A 6379-nucleotide genomic window follows, 5' to 3' on the forward strand; every position below is an offset into this window, starting at 1 on the left:
AATAGAAAATTAGACGACAAAGAATTAACTTGACGGAGCTCAAACTCAAAACACACGGTAGCAACAAACAGGAAGTTTGTTAAAGAATGAAAAATTGCTTTCATGATGTGCACAAGTGACTAGATGATGTGGAAGTTGAACAAGCAGTTTTGAGTTGATAAACAGCTTTGTAAATCTGCTGATATCTGTTCTTCATGACCTAGAAACATCAGTCCCAGACCAGACACACATGAACACAACACACCAAACACAGGAGGAGCTCTGACATCACTGTAGTTCAGTGAGAGACTCAGAGAAAACGAAACTAACAACAATATGGATGCCTGAAAGTTAAACTAAATGTTTTTTGAGCCATTCAAAGACTCTTGTGGACACATCTGAAACTCACAGGTAGGCTAAGTGATAGAAATATAAGAGAGATTGTCTCGAACAGGTTTCTAATGGAAGTGGTCTGGTGTTTATGTCAGACTGGAATAATCTGAACAGAACCAAGTTTCAGCATATCAAATACTCACCTTCTTTAGTTTACTGCACTGAAAGGGTAACAGATTTGTATTTAAAGCATGTCATTTGATTGGTTGTATAGTTTGGTGTTTCTGTCATTTTGTCACACGACATAAAGTCTAAAGAAGTCCTGCAGACAGACAGAATACAAACCTGCTACACTGTAGCTGAAAATCACATTTACATAAAATAAGATGAAATTACACTTGACTTGACTTTTTTTATTTTGGGAAAAATAGAATTTTTGTGTGAGATTTAAAAAAATTAATAGACATAGTTTTTTGTCCATATCAATGTGTACATGATATGAATATTCCTGAACAGTGTTATGACTATTGATTAAAGAGTCATGATGTGATTTTATGTAGGAAAAAGTGAAAATCTGTAAGTTCAGTGTAGAGCGATATACAAGACATTACTTACTTAATTAATGAATTGTTTGTTTGTAATTAATGATACTGAGCTATTTGAAATTTGCTGATGTGAGATAATGCAATGAATATTAAAGCTGGGGTTAGTTCAATCAAAAATGACAATTCTGTTATAAATTACACACTCGTATGAAACTAGTTCTTCAGAACATAAAAGACGTTTTTTTTTATTCCATTGAAAGTCTATTCACCCAAAACGCTGATGCTGACAGATAAAAAAAAAAGTGAATAAATACCTAAATTACATCTGTTCATCATATAAAGCAATTGTCTCTTCATAAGAATTGAATTAAACCACTTCATTCATATGGATTTATTTTTGGATCTCTTTACGAACATTATGAATCATCAGACTTTCAATGGAGGGGCAGAAATCTCCCAGATTTCATTGAAGATGAACTAAAGTCTTATGGGTTTGTAATGACATGAGGGTAAGTATAAGATGACAGAATTTTCGTTTTAGTGTAAACTATCCCATTATTGCCAACCATGTTTGCCTCAAATTGTAAAAATCAGACTTTTGAGGTACTGTAAGATTTTACTGAAATAAACTTTCCTCACTTGGGAGGTGTATGTGAAGTATTTAACTTCAACTGTTCAGGAATATAAATCATTAATGTTCATCATTTATCTTTCCAGCAATGTCATCCTCCAGTGGTCCACTGACTGAGGAGCTTCAGTGCTCTATATGTCTGGATGCGTTCACTGATCCGGTCACCGCTCCATGTGGACACAACTTCTGCAAGACCTGTCTGAATAAGTACTGGGACAACAGTCAGACCTGCAACTGTCCATACTGTAAAGAAACATTCAACCAAAGACCCGATCTCAAGATCAATACCACACTCCGAGAGGTTGCTGATCACTATAAAAAGAAAAGCCCTGAGGAAACAAATGAAGTTCTGTGTGACTTCTGTGAGGAAAGAAAGCTGAAAGCCTTCAAGTCATGTCTGGTGTGTCAGAGCTCTTACTGTGAAACTCACCTGGAGCCTCATTTGAAAGTGGCAGGTTTAAAGAAACACAAACTGATGAATCCTGTGAGTAATCTGGAGGACTATATATGTCAGAAACACGAGAGGCCTCTGGAGCTGTTCTGTAGAGATGATCGGACATGTGTGTGTCCCATGTGTGCTCTGACAGACCACAAGAACCACAACACTGTTCCTCTAGAAAAGGAGAGTGAAGAGCAGAAGGTAGAAGATTTGAACAAAAATTAAGCGTTAGCGTTAGTTCTGGCAGGTCACGTGAGTCAAGCTTGCATCAGCCAATTCTCAGCTGATCACATCTACCTATAGGAATACGACACCTATCGCGGCATTCCTATATAAGCTCTATTCAGTATTATTCAGCAGCTTTTCAGATTCAGCAGCTTTTCAGCTTGCTCAGGAGCAAATTACCCTCCTCCATCCCCAGCTCCTCCTTTCGCCACAGTCAGGACTTGGCTTTCTGATATTCCTTGCTAATCAGACTCCTTTATCGTGAATAAAGTGTTACACTTAAATATCATTAAGTACATTAATGATATCTGCCTTGTTCTGTTCTGTTAACCCTAGGGGGGTTATTATTGCTGCTCTCCCTGCTCATTCATGACAGGCTGCATGGATGGGCAGGGAGGTTTTTGCCCAGAACAGAACCATACCGCCAAACCAAACTTTATGCTAAGTATCTATCATTTTGACGATAGTGGTCCTGACAGAACTGCTTTTAAATGGTTCATATCATGAGGAATCAGATTTTTATTTAATCTTGTAAAACATTTTGTGAAGTTTCCTCAGAAAACAGTAAAGGTGATGATACATAGGGCAACTTTTTGAGCCATGTTGCTGGGCAGTGTTGCCGTCAACGGGCAACCAGGTGAGACACAAGGCCCACAACCGTTCTAAAGTATCCAGACAGAAATTTGTTGCTGTTGACGGCAAACAAAAAAGTTGCCCCGTGTATCATCACCTTAAATGTCTGTTATAAATGTGTCTGTGTTGGTCTATGTCTATAGATGAAGATTCAAAATGAAGTACAGCAGATGATCCAGACCAGAATCAAGAAGATTCAAGACATCAAACACTCAGCAGAAGTCAGAAAAGTGAGCTGAAAATAATTGAATTCAATTTAATATACAGTATTTGCACTAGTCAACATTTGAAGAGGATCAAAACCTTTCATCAAAGTTGGCCTAAAAGCAAAATGCGTTGATGATTAACTTTTTTGATCCATTTCAAATGTTGACTACGATAGTTCCAGTTCTCCAAGAGTCCTGATATACAGTCCAACAGTACCGGTACTTGTTTTCACTTTTTGTATCATTCCGCTAGTCTGGGGATTTTACAGTCACTCTTTCTGCCTTACCATATTCTAGACCTAACAACTGGTTCCTATCAATAAGCAGTAATTAGGAGTTTACTAGTGTTAATCGTGAATATGTGTTCCCCAATGATGGCAATCCAAAATTTTTCTTCATTTCCTTGAGCCTATTCTGCTCTGATTAGTCAGATGACCCAGTCTGTTGTGATTGGTCTAGTTTAGTGCTTACAGCACGTGTCAGAAACAAAAAGCCAATTACCATGACTGAATTTCAGCTTCTGATGCTTCCTCAGCACGCATAAACACAGTGATACAAACAGTAATGATGATGGTGGTTTTATCAATTCGAGTCCTCATCCTTTGGAAGTGCATGCAAAGTAGATTTGCTTTCACACCCAGAAAACAGTGTCGACATGTATTTGAGGGTCAAAGTAGATGTTGTTCATGGGCAGCCAATGAAGACCACATGCTGGCATTACCCTGTTGAAAAAACCAGCATATGCTGGTTAGGTATGTTTTGAAGCATGGCTGCTGGTTTGAACTGGTTTAAGCTGGTCCTTAGCTGTTCATGAGCTGGTTTAAGCTGGTCAAGTGCTGGTCCTAAGCAACTAGCTCCTGCTCAGGACCAGCTTAGGACCAGCACATGACCAGCACTTGACCAGCTCAACAGTGTATGCAGATTTGTTACAAACTTACATAGATTTGTGCAGGAAGTAATACTTTATTTACTGATGACTCGTTTTGGCAGTTTATTGATAGACAATAACTTTAAAATTTATTGTGCACTTTGAGCTTTGAAACTTTGCAGACCTTTTACATTCACAAACAGCTTTATTAAAGGGGTCATATGATGCGATTTCAATTTTTCCTTTCTCTTTGGAGCGTTACAAGCTCTTGGTGCATAAAGAAGATCTGTAAAGTTGCAAAGACTAACGTCTCAAATCCAAAGAGATATTCTTTATAAAAGTTAAGTCACTCAAAATCTGTCTACAGTAAAGTTGTGATTCATATTCTTTGTTTTCTCAGTGGATGTGACTCTGGATCCTGATACAGCTTATCCTGATCTCATCCTGTCTTATGATGGAAAACAAGTGAGATGTGGAGACATTAAACAAAAGCTCCCATATAGCCCAAAGAGATTTACTTACTGTCCAAATGTCTTGGCAGAGGAGGGATTCTCCTCAGGGAAGTTTTATTTTGAGGTGCAGGTGAAGGGAAAGACTGAATGGGAATTAGGAGTGGCCAGAGAATCCATTAAAAGGAAGGGAAAGATCACACTGAGTCCTGAGGATGGATTCTGGACTGTGTGGCTGAGAAATAAGAATCAGTATGCAGCTCTCTCTTATCCCACTGTCCCTCTGTCTCTAAGAGTGAAGCCGCAGCGCATCGGTGTGTTTGTGGATTATGAGAAGGGACTGGTCTCCTTTTATGATGTGGAGTCCAGCTCACATATCTACTCTTTTACTGGTCAGTCTTTCACTGGCAAACTCTATCCATATTTTGGTCCATCCTTGAGCTTTAATGGTAGAAACTCAGCCCCTCTGATCATCACACCTGTCAATTCCAATCAATGAATTTACACTCTCAGGCTGTGTGTCAAAGCATTTTTAGCCAGCTGAAAATGGCCAGTTGTGGGCGCTTAAATGCTTAGGAGATGCAGCATTTAGCTAGAGTGAAATGTTCTTCCGAGCATTATTTTTCATGGCAATAATGAGATGTCATCTGGTACGGACATGGATGCCTAGAGAACAGCAATATTTACTTCTCCACTGTTGTTCAGCTGTTGTTCAAGTATGTGACGATGGGTGATATTTCTCCCACCCCTCCTCCACTGTGATTGGGTGGCTGGGTAAAAAGTGACAGTGATGTGTGTTGAGTTTTTACACAATTTTTTCAACTTTCAGCCAGAAAAAAAAAAAAAAACCTCATTGCCTGGCCATGCTGCAGTCATTTTCAAATATGTGGCGGTCCCTTTGAAAACAATTGAAAAACTATCCTCGGTCCTTTGGTGGACACGTCCTTAATATTACATTTTTTTTCTCCGAATTTGGCAGTTTTTGAAATTTGTTATAATTACATAGTTTAAAGGGTCGGTGGACAGTGACATGGAGTAGAAGAAATTGTTTGAATAACGTTGTTATTTTTGTTTTCTTTGCACACAAAAATATTCTCGTAGCTTTATAAAATTACGGATGAACCACTGATGTCATATGGACTATTTTAACAATCGTCCTCCTTACTATGTTTCTGGGCCTGGGAACATTTTAGTTACATTGCTGTCTATGGAGGGTTTGAAAGCTCTTGGATTTCATTAAAAATAGCTTAATAAATTGTGTTCTGAAAATGAATGAAGGTCTTACGGTTTTGGAACGATGTGAGGGTGAGTAATTAATGACAGAATTATCATTTTTGGGTGAACTATCCCTTTAAAGGTAAAAACACAATGTTTTTTGTGTTTTTTTTTCTTTCATATTTTGGAATTAAATGTCAAAGTGAAACTGGATGCAAAAATTGTGCAGCTACATGGTTTACCTTAACATAATTACACCATCTGAATAAAGACATACTCATTTCTACGAATGGATTTGTTGACTTTGTTTTGTGTTACAAAACAAAAATGGTCATTATTAACATGCTACAGTATGTGCCAAAAGTCACAATAGCCTATTTCCATGGCACAGTACATTTTTACAATAATGATATGTTTGCTTACTGAATTTAGTTAAGTTTACATACACACATAATGGCAGAATGATATTTAATGTATTGTATGTTGCTTTCAAACATACTATTGGCTTTAAGCCGTCTATACCAAAGTTAATTTGTACAACAACCATTAAGCTTCTCCATACTGAAAGATTTTATATCTAGTCAAGTCATCACCTTTATTTATATAGAGCTTTTAACAATACAGATTGTGTCAAAGCAGCTTTACTGTATCAAATAGGAAAATAGTGTGTCAATAATGCAAAAGGACAATAGTAAACAATCAATTTTCAGTTAAAGGCAGTTCATCATTGAATTCAGTGATGTCATCATCCAGCTCAGTTCAGTTTAAATAGTCTCTGTGCAATCAAGTCGACGATATCGCTGGAAATGAAGTGTCCCCAACTAAGCAAGCCAGAGGCGACAGCGGCAAGGAACCA

At 37.8% G+C, this 6379-nt stretch overlaps 1 pseudogene; it reads left to right on the plus strand.

Annotated features, from left to right (window-relative positions):
• The first annotated feature begins 299 nt into the window (after positions 1-299).
• Positions 300-5418, plus strand: LOC107706564 (zinc-binding protein A33-like; annotated as a pseudogene).
• The last annotated feature ends 961 nt before the right edge of the window (positions 5419-6379 follow it).

Source organism: Sinocyclocheilus rhinocerous, unplaced genomic scaffold, assembly GCF_001515625.1.
Source record: "Sinocyclocheilus rhinocerous isolate Xijiao unplaced genomic scaffold, SAMN03320098_v1.1 scaffold775, whole genome shotgun sequence".
In the NCBI taxonomy this organism is placed as follows: Eukaryota; Metazoa; Chordata; class Actinopteri; order Cypriniformes; family Cyprinidae; genus Sinocyclocheilus; species Sinocyclocheilus rhinocerous.